Source organism: Balearica regulorum, chromosome 28 (genome assembly GCF_011004875.1).
Source record: "Balearica regulorum gibbericeps isolate bBalReg1 chromosome 28, bBalReg1.pri, whole genome shotgun sequence".
In the NCBI taxonomy this organism is placed as follows: domain Eukaryota; kingdom Metazoa; phylum Chordata; class Aves; order Gruiformes; family Gruidae; genus Balearica; species Balearica regulorum.
Genome location: NC_046211.1, coordinates 2,742,196 through 2,763,394, shown reverse-complemented (window position 1 = coordinate 2,763,394; position 21,199 = coordinate 2,742,196). Strand labels below are relative to the sequence as shown.

The following is a 21,199-nucleotide window of genomic DNA, read 5'->3' as shown; positions in this document are numbered from 1 at the left end:
CCCCCCCCCCCCCGTGACTGTCACGTCCCCAGGGGAGGTGAGAGCGTGCAGGACCCCAGGGCCTGGCAATGCAGGCAGGGGACGAGGACAGGGATGGCGACGGTGGCCTTGGCACCGTGGCGGGCCAGGCCGGGGACTCGCGGCCCCCATGCCGCCCGTGCAGCGCAGCCTCGCTGCCGAAGGCGGGGTCTGGCCGACGGCTCCGGCGCAGCGGCTGCCAAGCCGCGGGGCACTGTGGGATTCAAACAGCCTCCTTCTACTGCGCAGCTTTGTTTTGTTTTAAAAAAGTAACCCCAGGGCGGGAAGGAAAACGCTTTGGGCCCTTTGCCTCAGGGCGCTCCCCAAGCAGACGATGTTCATCGGGGTCCAGAGCATCCCCTGGGACAAGGACAGCAGGGTTAAAGCTTCCTTGCCTTAGTGTGGGAAACCACGGCCAGGGCAAAGGCAGGGAGGGACCAGCTTGGGCAAGAGCTGAAAATCACAGCTAAGGGTCACCGGCACAGCCTGTCCCTGCCCTGGCTGCCCCCGGCATGTCCCGGCTCCTCGCGGTCCCCACAGAGCTCCTGCCACGCACGGGACCCCGGCGCTCGGCCCCACGCTTCGCTGCCCTGGGGCACGGAGTTTGGGGGCTTCCCCGGGCTGGGGGCAGCAGGACGACAAGGGGGACCTGGAGGGAGTCTGCTGGTGGGGGGCCGGGTCGCGGGGGAGCCCGCAGGGCTTTTGCAACCCTCCTCGGTGGCGTTGGCAGCCCAGAGTAGAGAGGTCTGGGGAGGGTCAGACTCTGGCTCCTTTGCACTAGTTGCTCCATGCAGAGCCCCTCCAGGACAGGATGGTGATGCCCCCCCACGCTGCACCCCTGCGAACCCCCTTTTTCCCGGGTGCAGACAGCCCCACGCTGCTCCGTCTTCCCCGCTAGCCCGAAGCAAGGTTGCAGCGGTGATGCCCTCAGCCCTGCGTTGGACCAGGGTAGGAGAGGACCCCACAGCCGCCACCGCTGCGAGCTGGTCCCAGGGTCCGGCTGGCTCACGACCAGCAAAGAGGCGCTTGTCACTTGTGCAAGGCAGGAGTGGTTTAATTTAAACCAGATGAGCCGGGCTGCATCGTGGGCGAGCCAGGAGGACAGGCTCTGCTCCGCACCTCCCTTCCCCGCTGCAGCCAACCCCGACACAGCACGGCGCAGGGCCGGGGCACAGCGCGATACTTCGGCCCACGAATGTGAATTCCTGCGGTTTCCATGAGTGCTCAGGGAGCGGGAGCGGCGTGCATGACGCCGTGGCAGAGTGAGGAGGACGGGCGATGGATGGATGGACGGATGGATGGATGGATGGGGAGGCTGCGAGGCTCAAGCACGGGCTGTATCTTCCTCGGCATGACTCAGAAGGCAGAAAGCAGTCACATTCCTGGAATTTCAAACCCCTTTCAGCCTCTGAAGCTCTTTGGCCTGCAGTAAAGCCTGGAAACATTGGGTGCCTGCAAACGCCGCGATGCAAACTCACATGTGTACGCGTGGGCAGCGATGAAGCACAGCTGCGCTGGGGGGCAGGGGCAGCTCTGGGGACCCCTGCACCATGCGGCTGCTCCGGCACGGAGGGATGCAGGAAGGGGACGTGCCATCGGGCCGGGCAGTGCCCCAGGTGGGAGCCCTGTGGATTGCTTTTCAGACGGCTTTTCAGCTCTTTTTGGCTCAAGGACCCTGGCGTTCACTTCCCAGGCCATGCGCAGCTTTGTCACCTGCTTCTGCGGGCACAGAACAACCCAGGACGGAGCCACCCTGGTCCCACAGACGCCTTCCAAGTGCTCTCCCCAACCGACGCGCTCCCCTCACTCCCGGCCCCAGCGGAGGGCCGTTTCTCCAGCTATTTCCTTTCCAAAGCAGACACACCCCATCTCCAAGTGGGGATTTTCCCTTTCCAACACTCTCTTCTGGCCAGCAAGCCATAGCACCGTTAACCCTACATCCTCAACCACCCTATTACCAGGAGGAAAAGATCCCAGCCTCCAATTTTTTTCCAAAAGCACTGGGTTGGGTGTATGCAACGGTCCCCCCTCCCTTATAGCCCCAGCACTAAGTGACATGCTCAAGGATGAAGAGAAACGCGGTGGTAGAGGCAGGGATGGGACTCGGATCTCCCCATCCAGCATCCCAACCCATCACATCATGCCATGCATCGCGCTGACCTGCAAGGCTCTGACTGCAATGGGCTTACAGTCCCCCCGCCCAACAATCTGTGCACATAAAGGGGTTGGTGTGTGTGTATAGAGGAGTTTTAATTAGCTAATAATCTTTAATAGGGCTTAATTGCCTTGTTATAAAAGGTAATTACATTAATACATCAATTAGAGCTGTAAAATTAATAGATTTACCAGTTGTATTTATTGAAAGAGCTGAAACTTGCAGCGAGCAGCAGCCGGGGCAGCAGCGATGCGTGTGCTCTGCTCCGCCACGAGCAGAAACGGGAGCAGCCGCGGAGCCACCGCAGCAGGAATCCTGTTCCAGCCCCTCCGCCCAAGGGAACCGCGAGCACCTGCAGACTGCCCCGTGAGCGGCAGCCCAGGTGTTAAAGCAGAGCGGACGGACAGACAGACATGCCAAAGATGAGGATGGGGCTCCGTGGGCGCAGACTCAGGCCCACGGGGTCCCTGCCACGTCCCTCTGGGACGCCGGAACAAGTCACCTCTGCTCTGCTTCAGCTCCTGAGATGGGAACAGCTCTGTTTGCTCGGGCTGGGGCAGATGTCTGCTCCACAGCAACGACCGAGGGGATGCCTGTCTCCTCCCGCAAGCCCCACGCTTCACTCTCAGGAGCAAAAGCATCCCTAAAATCCAGCTCCTGAATCCCCCTTTAGCAAGACAGCAGGCACCCAAGGGTGCAGGAACCCACGGGTGCAGCAGCAGAGCCAGGAGCACAGCCAAAGCGCTGGCACAGGGAGGAGCACGCCATGGGGTTTGCAGCACATCCTGCGTTCTCCCAAACTCTCGCCAAACCCAGGAGCGCTGGTGCTTGCAGCTTGGGCTGCCAAGGGGTAAGATGCAGCCGCTCCAGGCAGCCCAATGGAAAATGCATCTCATGGCTTCCCCGCGAGGGGAGGCTTTTAAAGGAAAAGCTCTTTTGGTGTCGCGTTGCTTTGTGGCCCCGTTATCCAACCCGCACGTTAAATACGGTGGGGATTGGGGGTGGATGGGATGCTGAGCCGTACTGCTCCTTTCCCAACTTTGCTGAGGATCATTCCTATAGAGCAGGATCAGCCTATTTTCCATAAAGTCAGTAGACCACACATACACCCACCCGAAATATTCCATTTCACTGAAAGGAGCAAGTTTCTGAGTGTAAAATCCTGAGCAAGCCAGTTTTCTGCTCCCCACAACCCCCCGGCGCTGCTGGGTTGGGGTCACACTCGCATTTTAATGACCATTTTTTCCCCAAGAAACGAGCTTGGCGTGTGCAGGAAAAGCAAACACAATGGGCTGGCACCAGCCCAGCCCGGCGTGGGGTGGAGGATGGAGGCGCACACACACACTCCCACACCCCAGCCTGGGATGCGCCCCATTAAATACCACCTCAGGAACAGCACCCATGCCCGCAGCTGACCAGTGGGACCCTGGCTCACCCCCATCCGTCCGGAGGTGGGGCTCGAAGGGGTTAAAAATCCCTTTGCGCTTTCTCCAGACACCTGGGGCAAATTAGGGGAACCTTACCACTGCTGGAAATGAATCTCTGCTTCCCACTCAGGCGGCAGCAGAGTCATCTCTGCCGTGGCGGGGAGCTGGGGGATCTCCCGCAGTGGGTGCTCTCTGTAGACGTGTGATGTCTCAAGGCAGGGCAGGGTGGGGGGACCAGAGGCTTTCTTAAAAAAAAAATAAATAAACCAAAACCAAAACGCAGAGCTGCTAGTGGTGATCCCTGTGCTATAGAAAGGTCTAAAGCAGCCACGTCCCTTACGATCCTCCCAGGCAGGGACGGGCTGGTTGTGAGACCAGGCTGGGGTGTCAATGCACGGGGCTGGGGGCTTCCTCCTGAGCTCCCCCCCGCCCCCGGCCACGACTCGAGTTGGGCTGAAGGTAGTCCCATGGTGCTGGCTCTCACCCAGCCGCGGGCTGCCTGTGGCACGGGCAGGGGTGCACGGGCAGGGATGTGGTTTGCAGGGCTGTGGAGGTTTTCCTCCCATGTGGTCTGTGCCAGCTCGCCCTGGCATGCAACGCCGGAGCCTTGAAACCTGGCAGGTCCGGCAGCCAGCACCACGGGCAGGATGCGGATCTGCCTGCCCTCATCCCAGGCCAAAGAAATCCCCGGCTGCGTCAACAGGGAGGCAGCTCACCAGCTTCCTCTAAGGGCAGTAGAGGTGCCGAAGGGGATGTTTGTGCAGGATGGAGCTGGAGAAGATCCAGGACATTCATGGTGCTCAGCCTTCTCTGGCTGCCATGCTGAAGGCCCGCAGGAAAGGTGGATAAAAGCCATTCTGCCTCCAGGGCTCACCACAGCCCCGCTCCAGCATCCTCCCCGACTCCAGGCCAGCCCCAAACCCGGCCTCAGGGCAGATGTTCCCAGGTTGGCGGTGCTTCCGATGCCTTCCCCTCGTCCCCCAGGGAAGCCCCGAGGTGGACGGCTGCAGGTGCAAGAAATTGCAGCCGGGGGCTGTTGCTGCTCCCACGGTAAACCAGCCGCGTGCCCCAAGGTCTCTGTCGCTTGGGGCTTGTTGGATCCCACGAGACAAATATCTCCGGGGATGGTTTCAGGACGAACTAATCCTGCCTCTAAGATGACCTCTCCTACTTTTACATTTTGCCCGTGTACACAACGTCCAGCCCAGCACCTTTGCTTTGCAGGCAGCTACAGGGATTTGAAAACATCTTTTATTATGGGCTGTGCAGGGCCAGGCTGCCCTGTACCAAAAAGCAGCCTCCGGGCACCGCTGGCTAACTCCTGCAGCCCTGGGGAAGGGATGGGGACCGGGATGGGACCAGGGACAAGGTAGATGAGCTGGGACGGTGTCAGGACAACCACCCGGAGCCCCGCACCCGCTGTGCAGATACTCACATCCCTTTTTGCTGCCTTTAAAAGGGAGAAGCCAGGGATGAGCATTGGCACACACTGGCCTCGGCACGTTCCTCCCGGCATCCTCGGCACAGATGGGACACAGCAGACGCTCCCCGTGTTTCCAGCGAGCATCCCCACCTCCCCGGCGGTCCCTGTGCAGCTCCGTTTCCCTGGGTGGGTGCCACCATCTCATAGCCGGGGACGGCTCCTCCGGTCAGTTCTTGGCAGGTCCCTGGAGAAGGGGTCATGTCTCCAGATGCTGACAGCCGTGACCACCTGGGAGCAGAGCGCACAACCCATCTCACACCCCGGCAGAAGGAAATCTAGCCCCAGCACATCCAGCTACCAGCAGCCCGAGGTCTTCTTATGCCAGAGATGTTTCATAAACTCACTGGTCCTCCCAAACCACCATCTCATCCCTTTCTTGAGCCTGTTTGTCCTTTTGGCCACCCTGGATCCCACAGCAATGAACTCCTCAGTTTCATTCCATGCTGCGAGAAACATCCCAGACATTTTCTCATACAAAATACGGTGTTTGCTTCTTTCAGCTCTGAACCACAGGGACACGGAAATCTCAATTCTTCCCTTCTTTCCTCCTAAATCTGCAACCCTTGCCGCTGCGGAGGCAACTTAAAGCGTGACCGAGCAAAGCTGCAAAGCTCAGCGAGCAGGATCTGAAGGGAATACCACAGCATTTATGGCGATTTATCTCCCGGTCCTGAGCCCTGACTCATCCTCCCCGCGCACTTGGCACATTGAGCATCCCCCGGGTTCCTCCCGCAGCGGAGAGCTGCTCGGAGCAGCACGATTCTCAGTGCTGGGGCTGCACCCTCCTGGGGAGCGAACCCCCCTTCCCGCAGCACCGCTGAGCGTCGGGGGGGGGGGGGGTGGGGGGTGGGACACGAGCCGTGCCCAGGGCCTGGGCGGTGGGGGCTGCTCTGCTGGCAGCCGAGCACCTTCCCTCCTCTGCACCCCGTTGTAATTCCTGGAGATGAACCATCGCTCCCCGTAACCCATCAACGGGGGAAGCTGCGCCGGCCAAACACCGTGAGCCCAGACGGGTGCGTCAGCAGCCGCCTTTCATTCATTTCCCTTTGCGGAGCTTTTTGCAACAGGGGTGTTTTCCTGCTATTTGCCACCACCTCTCCCTCCCAGCCCCGCTCAGCTTTTCTGCTGGGGCGGGAGAGGGATGTGGGCTGGCGGGTTTTACCATGCTTTAGTGCTGCGAAAAGCAAAATTTAAAAAAAAAAATAAAAAAAATTGCACTCAAAATAGTTCAAAACGGAAGTGCGGGGGTAGTCCCGCAGATGAAAGGAGAAAAAGAAATGGGTTCAGTTGCAGAAACAAGAGCGGGACGTTGCACGAAAGCCGTGGTCAGAGCATGGTGCAGGATTTACTACCTGCCTGCTCTAGCCCACAGAGTTAGAGCAACCCTGAGGCTGCTCTCGTCTACGCTACGGGTGAAAAAAAGTCTTTCCCCAAAGCAGGGCGAATAGATCTGCCCCACGGAGGGAAGCTCTGGGTATCAGCTCCAGGGGAGGGACCGGAGCCCCCGGAAGGGCAGCGGGCAGTGCCCGGGCTATGGCTGGCACGGGGGTGAAGCCGGAGCACGGCAGAGGTTTGGTGGTTTGCTGGCACTGCTAATCTGAGCTGATCCTGCAGCATCTCCGGGTACGTGGGCGGAGGAGCAATGGGAGTTTTCTTAATGGGGTTTGGACGTAGAAGGCAGCGGAAGCTGGAAACGAATAGATAAACATCAAAGGAAAAAATGTGATGTAAAAGTGCCTTGTCTCAGTTCTGTCCCCGGCAGGAGAGGCCAAGCAGCCGAACGGGCCTTTCCATCCTCACTATTAATTATGGGCTGCGGTGTGACGGAGCCCAGCGGCCGAGCTCGGTGACGGGCTGTTTGTTTGCCCGTTGCCAAGTGCCCCGTGGCTGCGCGTTGGGATTTGCAAGCCCTGTGGTTCAGCCACTGTGTCGAACTTGCAGAGGGGGTTTGGGACAGGGGAGGCCAGGGAGATCCCTGCCTTGGATCTGATGGCAAAGCTCAAACCGGAGGGTTGGGTTGGAATGGGCAGGATGGAGCCTGTGGTACCAGGCAAGGGGTCTGTGCTGGCTGTGCCGGCACCGGTGGAGACCCCAATTGCTGCAGAGGGTGAAGGCTGCGGGGCCCGCCGGCGGCTGCCGATGCACCGAGCATCAGCCACACCAGCTTGCCGAGGAGGAGCGCAGGGCGCTGGCTACACACACGCGCCCCAAGAACGACTGCATGAGAGGACAGACCCCACCGGCAGCGACTCACGCTCCGGAAACACCCTTGGCTCCGACAACGAAGACAGTGAGCACCAAACCGTCCTCCCGGTCCTTTGCTGGAGGTGAGATTTCCCTTTCCAGTCGCCTCCGCTTCTACCTCCGCGCTTCTCTGTGCGAAGCCCGGCCCTTCGGTGCCGCTCTTTCAGCCCTGCCGTGCCTGGTCCACAGCGCTCGGTCCAGCTGTCCTGGTTTGCGGCTGGGATACAGTTAATTTTCACCAGAAGCTGGGAGGGGACACGGCCAGGACAGGTGACCCAAACAACTAGCCAAGGGGTTATTCCATACCATACGACATTGTGCTCAGCATATAAAGGGGGCTAGGAGGGGAGGAGGGGCGGCTCTGGGATGGGCTGAGTGTGTGGTCCGTGGGTTGTGGCGGGTGAGCAAATTGCACGGTGTACACTTTCTTTGACCCTCCTTTTCTGGCTGACACACCTGCAGAAGCCCTTCTTCTCATTCTTTGTGTCCCTTGCCAAGTTCAGCTCCAGCTGCGCCTTGGCCTCCCTGACCCCATCCCTACAGAGCCGGGCAGCGTCCCTAGACTCATCCCAGGATACCTGTCCCTGCTCCCCCCGCCTCTGCCATTCCTTCTTGCCCTTTGGTTTGACCAGCAGGTCTCGACTCAGCTGTGCTGGTCTCATTGCCTTCCTTTCCTGATTTCTTACTCCTGGGGACTGACAGCTCCCGCACTGGGTGGAAAGCGTCCTTACAGCTCTGCCAGCTCTGTTCTGCTCCCTTGTCCCTGAGGGCATTTCCCAGGGGGTCCTATAGACCCACTCCTCGAACAGCTGGAAGTTTGCTTTCCTAAAACTCAGCGTCCTGACTTTACTCTTCGTCTGTCCCATATCCCTCAGGACTGCGAACTCCACCGGTGCACCATCGCCGCAGCCCGGGCTGCCTCCGGTCTTGAAGTCTCGGATTAGCTCACTCACATCGGTGACCAACAGGTCCAGTAACACACCCCCTCTGGTAAGGCATATATATATATAAAAAAAAATATATACGGCCCCCTGCAAAGCCAAGCCCTGCCCTCATCCGAGGATGCTGGAAACTACCCTAATACAAATAAAGCCGCGTATTATTAATGATTACACAGCGCCGTCCGCACCACGTGCTCTGCACAGTCCTCAGCTCTGTCCAGCGAGTGCCAACACCCCGAGTCCAACCGGTCACGGGATTTTGCAGACACACATCCGGGTCCATCCCAGTTCCCTTCCCTTTGGCAGCGCGAAGCCAGCACGGCCAGCCGTCCCCGTGGGGCTCCGCGTTGGCGAAGACACGGTGCGAAACCATCTCTTACCGCGCGGACCCCGCAACCCCCAGCCTCTCTGCGCCCGTCCGCCCGCCTACACCCCGCAGACGCTTTGGCCGAGGGGAGATGTCAGCTCTCCAGGAAGGGATGGCAGGGTCACGCACACGGCAGGCGATGCTGGATCTGTCCCCCAGGAGAGGCTGTGTTTAGCAGCAGGGTGCTCTCCCGGCCGGACAAGGTCCACGGCAGAGCTCAGCGCATCCTGGTTACCAGGCAGGGAACAGGAGCGAACGGCAGCACCATCTCGTGTCTGACGTGTGCAGTACAGAAGAGGCGAGTCCAGTCCTGGGACAACACCGTCCACGGTGGCTCCTCTCCTCGTCTCCCGGGGACCCCGGGGCAGGGGGGGGGCTCTGGGTGCTGCCAGCATCGCAGCCGTCCTCCCCCAGGGGCTTCTGGAGGAGGCTGGGACTCATGACAGAGATGTCACTTGTCTCTGAGAAGTCCCCAGCCTGGAGACCCAGGGTGGTGCGGGGATCGTCCCGCTGCCGTCCAGAGCTTTCAGGCTCCCAGCAGCGCACGGGGATGCCACCCCCTCGCTGCCCCATGCCACCCCGCTCCGCAGATCCCTGTTCTCGCTGCAAAGCACATGGCACCGACGGCACAGGCACAGATTCATTTTTATAGGCACGGCGCCAGCGCTGAGAAACTGCTTCTCATTAGAAGAGCAGAGCCTGGTAATAAATGGTGCCGAGCTCCCATAACAGGCTGGCGTCCTACCAAGGGATGCAAAGGGGATGGGGAGAGGAGACATCCCTCCCCGGGGTCTGCACTGCCTGCAGCGCTTGTCCCTGTGCACCCAACGCAGCTCTGGGTTGCGGGGAGCACACCCTTGTTCCCACTCGATGCTGGCCTGGGGGAGAAACGACCGTGTCGTGGCCCCGCGGAAGCACGGCAGCGTGGCAGCGCAGCACACATCTCCCTCTCCCTGAGCTGCAACCACCCTGTGCCGGCCCGTTTCTCCTTCCAGGCTGTTTGCCAACAGCATGCTGCAGAGAGAGGAGAGAAGGGAAAAAGGCTCCTGGACAGGAGATAGTCCCAGTGAGCCGGCCAGGAGACGGGACACGCTGCCAACAAGGCTGCTGGGTGAGAGCAGGAATTGGAAACCAGCTGCAGCCCCTGCATGGAGCAAGCTCTGGTGCCACCAAGGACCGGGTGGGATGGGGATGGAGATGAACACAGTGCCCCGTGCAGGTAAAAACTCGTTGTGCTGGACCAAAAAGACAGCATGGGCCTTTGGAGACTCGGGATGCAAGCAATAGCTCCTGCATCCCGGCCTCTCTGCACGGAGCATGCCAGACACGGAGCCGGGCTCCCCAGCTTCTGGGATGGTCCCACAGTCCTTCCTGCCTCCCACTGCCTTTCCAGCCCAGCTGCACGGCCCCGGCATCCTCCCCTGAGCACAAACCACTCCTCCGCTCTTGCCGGCACATCACTGGCGCCGGGATCTCATTGCTCCCAAGGCAGAGCGCCAAGTGATCTGGACGGGAATAGTTAGCAGGCTGACAGCCGGGCTGAGCTGCAGGTGTTGGGCTGACAGCAGCACCTCCCCGCTGCTCAGGGAGGTGGCGGGGGCAGCGCCAAGGCTTCTCCAGTTTCCAGAAACAAGATCTCCAGGGAGGCTGCCTGGCCCAAGCATCAACTGGCAGACGTGGCAAACACCGCAGTTGGGGACGGCCCGGCAGCGACGTGCCGCTCTGCTGCACCGCGACCCTGCCTGCCGCGGGAGCGTCGCCCGGTAAAAGGCTTTTCGGTGCTGCCTACGGCCAGCCTGGTCCCCAGCCCTGCACCTCAGCGCTGCCCCGAGCACCCGTCCCGCTGCACTGACCTCGCAGCTCCTCTAAGCAAGGCGATGGGTCGGGCATGGCCCCAGGAGCCCATTGCATCTCCTGACACTGGGATCTCGGACGGGGCCCCGCGTGTCCTGTGAAAGCCGGCTGGGTGGCTCTTTGCCAGCGTGCCGAATCGCACCATACGCGAGGAACGCCTCCCTGCAATCAGCCACCAGGCAGGGATGCCAAGCCCGGCAGCCCACCCTCCCCAAGGCAAAGGCAGGGAGGGATTTGAGGCAGGAACGGGGTAAAAACCGGCATCGGCATTGCCGCCCTGGGTGCTACTCCCTCACCTGACCCATGTCACTGCCCTGAGCCACCTCCTTGCCTCGGAGATGCTGAAACCAAGGAGTGGGAGGCTGCAGCCATCACGGGATGCGCTGGGGGTCTCTTGGGCTGTGCAAAAGCAGGGCCAAGGGCTCTGCCCGCGGTGAGACATCACGGCCGGGGGCTGTGGAAACCTCAGACATTGTTTCCAGCTCCACTTCACCTTCTCCCTCCTGGCCACGTCCGCGTGAGAAACCTGCGTGAGAAACCTGCAGCCCCTGCGCGTTTGGCATGGCCCCGTGCCCCCCCGGGGGGCTGGGACCCCAGGAGCTCCCAAGGGGTGGGAGGATGTTCCCACAGCCAAGGCAATCCCAGCAGTTTGGGAAGCGTCTGAGCTGTCTGCAGCTCCAGCTTGGATTTACACCAGGTGACCCTTTGCTGCTTGCAGAGGATCCGGCCCCTTGGCAGGCTCCGAAATGATCCCAAGCCCCCCTGCTTTGTTATTAAATCAAATCCATCTGGCCTCGACCAGGGACGTTTGTTATTCGAGATCCCTCCAAGAGCGGAGCTGGGATTAGCTGCCGGGCATGGGGGGATTCTCCCTCCCTCTCCCACCCGCTCCCAGCCCCTCCTGCCTCTCTCTTTTGTGTTTCTCCACTTCTCAGAGGAGCAGGGGGAGGCGCGGGCTCTTAAGGCAGCTTTTGTGCAGCATGGAGCTGCACGGGTGTCCCCGCGGGACCATTATCCCACCGCGCTCCCAATGGGTCCCGTCTAGACGTAATTGCCTGCACCTGACTTACCCGCGCACGGGGCAGCCGGAGCCCCCCCAAACCCCGGGGGTGACACCGTGCTTTATCCCAGCCACCTGCCGTTCCCATTTCTGACCCCGAGCAGCCGGAACCGAAGCGCTGCCGGGGATCCGCTTTCCGCAGGGGACGCGTAGGGCTGAGCAGGGTCATCCCCCACCCCAGCTCCAGGGAACCCACCGTCCCACGAGAGCGGAGGCAGGCGCCAGGGTAAATCAGAGCGATGCAGGACGTGCTGCCGCCGAACAAGTGCTTTTAAGCGCTACTGCAAGTGCTTTTAAGCGTTGCTGCTTGCCTGGGCCGTCACTGCCGGTTTCCCTTAAGGCTGCAGCTTTCAGACCGCTCTTACGGAGTCGCTGGGTTGAGCAATTGAAGATGACCGATTTCCACCGCTCTGACAACATAGAAACCGGTGGGGAAATGCAATTGCTGATGAGCCGCCAGCACGACGCGGAGGCCGGGGACGCAGTCGGCGTGGGGAAGCACGTGTGCTCCCGGTGCCACCCTGGGGGCCAGCAGACACCCATCCGCCACAGCCACCCGGCAGGGACGAGGCGACAGCGTGTCTCGCTCCAGCCCCCCCCAGGGACCCCTCGAGGTTGGGCAGACAGGAGCCGTGGTCCCCGCAGGCTCCCCAGCTCCGGTCCCTGCGTTCAGGCTGCCAGCAAAGGTGCCAATTAGCGCACCAGCTCATTTGGGAGCTATTGCTGGGCACAGGCTTTCGCTGAACACCGCTGGGGGCTCGGGGCATGCCCCAGCCCTACCGCTCCCAGCTGAACTTCACCTTGGCCACTTGCATCTCCTCTGCTGCAAACTCCTCTGCTGCAAACTCCTCTCCAGAGGACAGAGCTTACAGCCCCACACGCTGTTATCCCCACCGCCGCCGGCGTACGTGGTCCCCAGCGAATTACAGGTGGATCCCACTCCTCGCCCGCTCACACCTCCAGCCCCTCAGCCCCCCCCAGAAGCTGCGGTGTGAGGCGCATCCTTCCTGGGATGCGAACAAATGGCAAAGCATCGAGTGAAGACCAGCTGGGTACAGCGTGAGCAGAACTGGACAAGTCAGAGACTAACTTTAAACACGGACTCGGCGTTTAAATCTCATCTGCAAAGCCGGGAGGAAGCGGCGTGCCCGGGTTCCCTTCCCAGCCTCGGCAAACACGTGATGCCTTGAATACACCCTCGGAGAGCCTGCACCGTCCCCCATGTTCCCCTTTCACCACAGGCTTACGTAAACCAGAGCCCGTTCTCCATCTGGGACCAGGGAGGTGGCATCCGAGCAGCCACGGCACGGACGGCCCTGCACCCCCAGGAACCATCGCAGCGCGCACAGAGGCTCAGAGCCTCCTCCGCACGAGCCGGCAGCAGCTTCCCATCTCACCGCAGACCTCCGCAGGATCAGCACCGGGACATTCGGCATCCCGCAGCCGGGCAATGCCAGATACGCTGGATTTCTCCCTGACTTCCAAGTCCTGGTCCTTCTGCAGCTGACTGGAAAATATAAAAGGAGACAAGACACTTTCTCAGGAAGCCCTGGAGACCGGGACACTCAGCAATGCAATAATTCACAACGGGTGCCTTCGTTCCTGGGCCACACACGTGCGTACAAACGTTATCGCACCAATTCTGCTCTCTTAGATGATCCTCAACATTTAGGCGCAAAGCCTGCATCCAGCAGGAACTTTTTAACGGCACAAGGGAGACCTCTCAGTGACAGACGGTGCCGTCACCTTCTCCCAGTGGCTCCGCCGGTACCAGTCCACACGGAGAAGTAAGCACGGCATCGGTGGAGTCCCAGCTCCCTCCAGGAACGTGTCCACTTGATGTGCCTGAAAAGCAGCACACATCTCCCCGTTGCTATGGAAACACTTCTTTTAAAGCAAACGAATAATAATAATTAACACGATCTATTAAATAATAGTAATAAAGGCATTAGTAATGACTTGTAATTGGTAAAGCACTCTTAATAATACATGCTCACTCCGCAACCGGCTCCCAGTGCAGGATCTGGGGGCAGGATCTCGCACCCGAAGGGGAGTCCCAGGTTAGGGCGAGTGCCCTCTGCGTTCAGCGCCGCAAAGGCAGGAGCTTAGCGGGATTCAGCGAGGGATCAGACATTTATCTGGATAATGAGGATGTCTAGACTGATAAGAAGAAGGGTTAAATTGGCTCAGGGCCTGATTCTGCTTCATCGCGCGGTTCGCGCAGCTCGGCACACTCCAGCGCTCTCGGGAGTAACTTGTGGGCAAAACCAAGACGGGTCGAGGCTGTGTGTCAAGGCTGGACGCAGCCCTTCTTCTTCCCATTTTTTAAACTAGCAATCAGAGGTATTGTCGGGATCCTTAACCCCTGGAAGGCAGAGGTGAGGAGAACTCCTTGGAGGTGTTCAAAAAATGTGTAGATGTGGCACTTCAGGACATGGTCTAGTAGACATGGTGGTGTTGGGTTGATGGTTGGACCTGATGATCTTAGAGGTCTTTTCCAACCTTAAAGATTCTATGATTCTATGGTTCTATGAACTCTAAGAAACGTTTAACACGCTCAAATTAGCTTTTCTGAGCTCTTATTTTTCCGTCTTAGCTATGCCCTCACTGTCTCCTCACTCTCCATGGAGCAAACCCCACAGACTGGGGCACAACCACATCCTACAACCTGCCTTTGGCAGGGGAGACAATTTTAGACCGAGCCGTTGGCCTGGAACCACGCAGGACTGAGCTGGACAAAACGACCGTGGGTTTCACAGTGACTGGGCAGAAAGATGGCTCTTGCTAACTCAGAGAAGGAACAGATGAAGAAGAGCATCTTCTCCCTCAGCCTCCCCTTCTCCCTCACCTGCTGCATCTGCTCCTAGTCCCAAGGCAAAGCCAAATCTCGAGGTCCCTGCAGCTCTGTGGTTTCCCCCGGCCAGGCCAGCTGGGTTACTCTGCTCTGCCGCGCACACGCCGGCCCTTCGCGTCCCGCTCCTGAAGCTCCATCACCAAGAGCAGCACCCAGGACGAAGCGGTGCAAGGTTGAGCCCGGAGGAACTTTGCAGTGGCAGCAACAGGGACAGTTGCACGTGGGGCAGAGCTACTGCTGGAGCTGGACGTGGAGCAGGAATCCCACGTGGATCCTCTGTCTGGTGGAGCGGATGCTGCAGACTGGCCTTACGGGGCTCTCGCCTCTACAGAGACATCACTTTGCACAAAACTCGAGGAATTTAATACCTCTGAGACCTCCAGCCCTCTGCCAAACTTGGTAGAGGCTGGTCAACAGGTTCAGCCTAACACGCAAGCCCTGGGATCAGGCGTGACTTTGCCTCCCTTAGGAAGCCACGCTAAAATGCCCCCTCTTCAAGCTGCGAGATGCTTTCAAAAGGATCTGGAATTGCAGCGAGCAAGGAAATCCCAGAACCTGCCAGTGTTACCGGTTTTTTGTGCCAAGAGTCCCTTTGCTGACTGCAGCCAGCTGACAAAGTCTTCTTTGCGCAGTGGGAGCGAGGTCCGGCTCGCTCAAAATTGCTCAGCGATCTCCTAGGCAGCCAGATCCAGGAGGCGAACGCTCGGGGAAAACCTGGCCCTGGTTTAGGTACCTGCACGAGAGCTGAGCTGTTTGGAAAAACGGGTCCTCACTGTCAGCGCTGAGCCTCTGGAGAGGCATCGTCTGTCCCTGGGCTTGCACAAAGCAACTTCAAATCATCTAAAAAAAACCTGCAAGATGTGCTCTTTGGGCTTTTCCCCAAACACGCTGTACCATGCCGGATGCTGGAGCAGCGTTAAGAGCAACGAGGTGTGTCGCAGTGATTGCAACACACCTGCACGGCTCAGCCCGAAACACCGTGCTGCAACTTCCACCACGAGGCTAAAATTAGTAGCAACAGGAAGAGCTCCAGAGTACGACGGGATGATTAAAGCATCCCTGGAAAGGAGGCATCACGTGCAACGTAATGACTTTCCTCATCTCTGGCACAACGTGCAACAACCGTTGTGGAATACGACGGGGAAAGGTAAGGAAGGGAGAAAGAGGAAGGTGCTCCTACACAAAATTGGAGTGATGGTGCTGGTCTAGAGGAGAAAAACTAGGACCTGGGCTCTGCTGGACTGTGCCACGGACATGCTGTATGACTTTGATTAAATTGCTTAAAAAGAGACAAAAAAACTTAAGGATCATGCAGACTACGACCACGTGAGATTTATAAACTGCTTTGGTTACAAGTAAACAACTAGTTTAAAGTGGGGGGGGGGGGGGGTAAATCTCTTTTACATCTATTTAATTTTGGGTGTTGAGAGCGCTTTATGAATAATCAGTGTCACCGGTTTCCAGCACAGCCAGTGGGATGAGGCATTGATCTTTCACTCCATCCAAGGATATCCAAATCCACGCTTTTGAGCTCTTTGCTGGCCTTGTTTGGCCAAAACTACGACACTGCAGCCAGCCCCATCACCCACATCCCTGTTCCTGAAAGGCAACGGGATTTCACTGAACCTCACCCCAAGCTATAAACCTTCCCCGTTTTCATTTAAAAATCACCCATAATTGGGAAGAGCATTAAACCTGCGGGTACACCGAGGCCTCCAAGCAGGAAGAGAGTTTGCTTATAGCTCAGGAAAATAGATCTGCCCCTCTGGTTGCACCCTGACGCAAGTTGGTTTGACTCCGTGACTCAAATCCTCCTCTCAAAACTGGAAATACGGCACAGGGGGATCCGTAAAGACGGTTCTCATTTGTGAGGGTAACAGGAGACAGGTAAGTCCCTTGGATGGGGCTGCCGTAGTTCCGTACAAGATTTCCTGGACAGAAATATGTCCACATGCGCTGCACAGCTTGACGACGAACGCGCAGTGAATCCAACACATCCCGGACGTGTTGGATTTGCTGGGCACATGCGAACCATCTGGTCAGCACATGGGTCTTGAGCTCGACGTGTCCGGGAAGCATCTGACTTACTGCGGATGCACCAGGCAGCCGATCGGAGCGCGCGCGGGAAATCTGCCCCACCGGCATCGCAGCGGAGGACGGTGCGATGCCCAAAGTACCGATCCGCACGTGCGCTAGCGCAGCTACGCCAGGATTTCTGGGCTGGTGTAGATTCAGAAATACCAGACGAGTGGCCAAAACCCCAACATCCCCCCCCCCCCCCCCGGAAAAAATTTAGAAGAGGATGCGTTCAAGGAAACATATGGTAATCCTGACATTCTATAAATTGAAATCAGGAATTATCTGCTTGCAGAAGACAGATTCCAATGGGAGGAAAAAGTATTCCTTGGAAAACCACCTACTTGTATAAGCACCAGGAATAAGGGGAGAGTCTGACCCTGAATCTGAAACCCCCTTTCGATCCCAGCCCTAAAATCACCCAAATTTCAAGATGAAGGAATTTCTTTAACAACCTTAGGGCAGTTTCCCAAACACCCACCCCCCCCAAAAAAAAAAAAACAAACCCCAAACACCCCAACCTTATGACCAGAAGTCCAAAACATCCGCACTTACAATCACGATCAAGTCTGCAAATGGCTCAGTCCCGCTGCCAGATTGTGCCTGTAGCTTAGCGCTCCATCTGCAGCCAATATGCTGAGCTCTTAACAAAATTGAGGGGTTTTGAAATCTGGGCTCCTGGGCCTGATCCCACGGACTCACCAGAACCAATGGACTTCAAGGAGCTTTGGATGAAAGCTTTGCAGTAATTTACTTATCTCATAGAAGAGCTTAATTAACAAATGTTTGCAAAGCACTTTAGGATCGCCACACGGAGAGCAAGATACCTCTTGCTATCGGTCCCGTCTACAAAGCAAAGAGGTTTAAAATCAATGTGCAGCAAATGAATTTGCAAGGGCACTCGCAGCCACAGACGGGGCTCCAGCGACGTACCCTCGGGTGGGTCGGCTGCCACGGAGGGCAGATTAATTTCTGAACCTCGTGCCGCGGGAAACGGCCAGCACATGGATGAGATTGTGGGCTCAAAGCTCCACGTCCCCGCAGGGTGTGGGGGATCCCTTCCGGCTTTTGAGTGTTTGGGATGCTCCTGTTTCACCTGCGGTTATTGGAATGATGGGGAGATGATGTCTCGGAGCTCTCGCGGTGATGTTACCCCAGCTTCTGTCTCAGATTAAATGAAAATGAAGAAAAGCCTAAAAAAGGCGTCCCGCTCACCAAGCAGCGTTTTTGCCTCCCTGCCGCTCGTACCACCCTTGGCTTTTCACAGCGGTTTGTGGGAACGGGGATGCTCCCCCAGCATTAAAGCTTTTCTAGCAGCTGCCACCTTTCAAATACCTTTTTCCCCCAGACTTGGGTACTTTCGGGGGGAAGAGGGATGCGGTGCTGGGAAATGCCAAACTTTGCTTTGCATCGACGACACAAATTCCCCTCGAAAGTTTCTTTCCCGTGTTTGTTCTTGATGACGAATATGAGTTACTGTTTTGCCTAAGGACAGTCTGCTGGCACCACCTCAGTCAATGTCGGCTTTATCCCTGCCTTCGACGGGGCTTTCTGTTACAAACCGTGGTGCCCAGACTCCCCTCCCCGATGGCTCTGGCCCCACCAGCGGTTGCATTTTGCAGTTTCTCCCTTTTCTCTGAACGTACTGCGACCTATTGCCTAGGAAAGGGGTGAGGAGCACGTGACGCTGCTATACGATCCCAACCTCTCTGCTTGGCGGAGTCTTCCGTCGTCCCTGGTTTTAATTAATACTTTTTTTTTTTTTTTTTTTTTTTTTTACCCTGACAGTAATTCAGGGATGGGGATTTTAAAACACTTGGAAATACCAACTTTTTAACTAGAAACACTGTTTTTCTGCCAAAACCTCGGTAAGGACGTTTGCAGAGGGGATGTAGCTGCGCACAGGCTACACCCGCAGCAAACTACTCGGCTCGCAATCCAACACCACTACCTCGGAACCAAAAAAAAATAACCTTTTACTCCCATGTCCAGGGAGCTGCAAACATTCAAGCCTCCAACGGTCCTGCGATACGAGCCCCGGCGATCTATTCCAGCTCATCAAGCCACCTGGCAGCGCTAACTTTAACCTGAATTACTATTGAAATACAGCTTCCCCAGAGGGCAGCAATGCCAGACGGTAGGTAAGATCATTCCTAAGCAGTTGCTATCACCGTGAGGAGGATCAAAGTCTTGGTTGGAGCCCAGCTACGCCCCCAAAATGTTGTATGAACTGAGAAACGTTGCTATCAGGGACCCATCAGGATTAGTCATTGCCCGTGTTGCCAATTCTTGCAATTTTTCTATGAGCATTCATGTTTGCCTGAAATTCCCAGCTCCATGAGTCATGTGAATACGCGCGAGTAGGAATTGTCATTTTTTTAAAGTAAGTTTCTAGACCTTGTGGCTGTGCAGAAAAGTGAGGTGATGTAACTCCAGTGAAATCCAAAAGCCTCGGGAGAAGGCAAATGAAAAGAAACCCCATAGTCATTATTTTTGTGGAGTCATGCAAACTTTTTAGTTAGTTTTATGATTTCTGGGCCTGACTTGTGCTGTTTGAAAGCTTGGAGCTGGAGCTCTGCAGTTTTGGTGGGGTTTTTTTCGTTTTTTTTTTTTTTTTTCTTTCACTTCATGATGTCCAGGGGCACTTTCTTCTCCTGAAAGCTCCGGGACAAAACTTAAAATGGAGGTTGGAAGCAAAACCGTGTCCCTAAAATGACACGATACCTACAGACCAGGCATCTTTATTGGCTTCATGAATGAGATTGACCTTTGACAGATGTTGCTCTATAAGTTACACGACAAAGTACAGCATTTCCCAACAATACCACAACATAGCGTATGCACGAGTGTTTTACGCGCATGGATGCACGCACGAATACACACCCACGTTACGGACACACCCACGTACAGACAGACGTGCACACAAAACGCTTCATATAAAAAGACGTCTGGAGTTTATGAACATATTTCAAGTAAACACTCACCACTTGCACGCTCGCTTTATGTGTTTGCATTTTGCGCACACACGTGCCTGTAACACACGTGCTTACGTGGATACACCCGATCTTTTTTACACGGTTTTAAGCGTGTGTGAGCCACAGCTGGCAGGTGTGTGCAAGAGTAACAGGCAGCGTGTATGTGAACACCCACGTGAATTAAACGCACACATTTTTCGTCCGTATAACCTCCATGCGGCACACGGGACCGAGCGTGTCCGTATTACACAACCGCTCCGTACGATGCGCGTGTATGTGCATATAGAGCCGCTATCCATCATATCACAATACAAACAGATGCCGCCTCTTAGACGAAGGAAAACATCCCAAACTGCTGGATTTTCACAAGTCCCATCACCATGCAAAAGTTAAACCCCCCCACCCTGAGTAATTCAAGACATTGCTCTACAATCGTGACCAAAACCAGCCAGCCACATGAAATGCAACAGCACGAGGTAGGTTCTTCTGTTCTTAGATAGACTTCTTTCTTTTTTCTTTTCTTTTTGGGGTTTGGTTTTGTTTTTTTTTTTTTTGGAACACTCACAACACAAACACCAAAACCTCTAATCCCACAGCAGCTCTGCTCCAGGTCCTACAGCCGAGGGAACCTGCCACCACCAGCCCTGCCGGCCGGTGTCCCAGCATCTCCGTGACTTTGTGCTACGGATCAGGAAACCTGGGATGCCAAACCAAAACGAAAGCAAAATTCCCATTCCCAAAGTGCCTGGGCAAACTTGCAGGGAAAGCTATAGCAACACCTTACCGTCTGAGTCAGTGGATGAGACATTTCCTTGTGCTGGGTGCCCCATCTGCTTAGTTCATCTGCAAGCTGAGATCTTCTGCTTGTAGACCCAGAAAGGCGAGGGGGGGGTGGTGGTGGTGGCGGGGGGGAAGAGAGAGAAACCTTGCTGCAAGGATCTGAGAGCCAGAGAGAGGAAATCATACAAAATACAGTGGGGGGGTAGAAAATTCCTGCCTCGGTGACAAGGCATCAGTGCCACCATCCCCCCCGCTCCGTCCCCAGCCAGAGCCGCAGACGTCGCCTCTGCCAGAGCTGCAGTGCAATGTGGCTCGATGGGAGCCTCGCATCTTTCTGCATTGTCTCTCTCCAGTGTAAGCTCATGCAATCTCATTTCATGGGAGAGACATCTGGTTTGATTCAAAGGGAAGAAAGGGGAAGAGGGGAGAAACGCGCACTCACACACAGCCCAGCCTTGCTGGCGGGGAGCTGGAAAGCTATTTTCAATGCTTCCCTCTGCGCTAAATCGCTCCTCATTTCAATGAGAAAAGCTAGCCGAGGGAGCAGGGCTGTCCCATGGCTCTCCCCCAGCATCCCCAGTTTGCAAGGGGGGCTTTGCTGGGGCAGGAAGCCAAGGGCGAGGAGGCTGAGCCCCAGCAGCCCCGCCAAGCCGGGCTGCTCCTGCGCCTGGAGCCACCGCACGCATGGCCTCAGGGTGCCAGGGGGGTGCCCCTTCTTCTCTCTTTCCATGATTCCTGGTGCTGCTGGACACGTATATTCGGCCCTCAAACGCTTGTGATTTTGGTGGGGGGGTCTTCCCATCACAAGATTAAGGCCCTATGTTTGGGGGAGACCCAGCACCTCTTCGAAGGCCGTGTCCCCCTTTGCACGAGCATGAAGCCAGTGAGTCCATGGGAGGTGGGCTCATCCCTTCAGGACCTGCCCATCACGCCCAGCTCCCTTCTTCCCACCGTTGGCCCCCCCG

The 21,199-nt window shown here is 56.9% G+C and overlaps 1 long non-coding RNA gene across 1 annotated transcript; it reads right to left on the bottom strand.

The window, feature by feature from the left end:
- Positions 1 to 869: 869 nt before the first annotated feature.
- LOC142598424 (uncharacterized) lies at positions 870 to 20,605 on the bottom strand. The gene is made up of 3 exons (XR_012832641.1): positions 20,239 to 20,605; positions 12,797 to 13,056; positions 870 to 1,441 (listed from the first exon to the last, which is right to left on the bottom strand). It is a non-coding gene; the product is annotated as an uncharacterized LOC142598424 (long non-coding RNA).
- Positions 20,606 to 21,199: the final 594 nt, after the last annotated feature.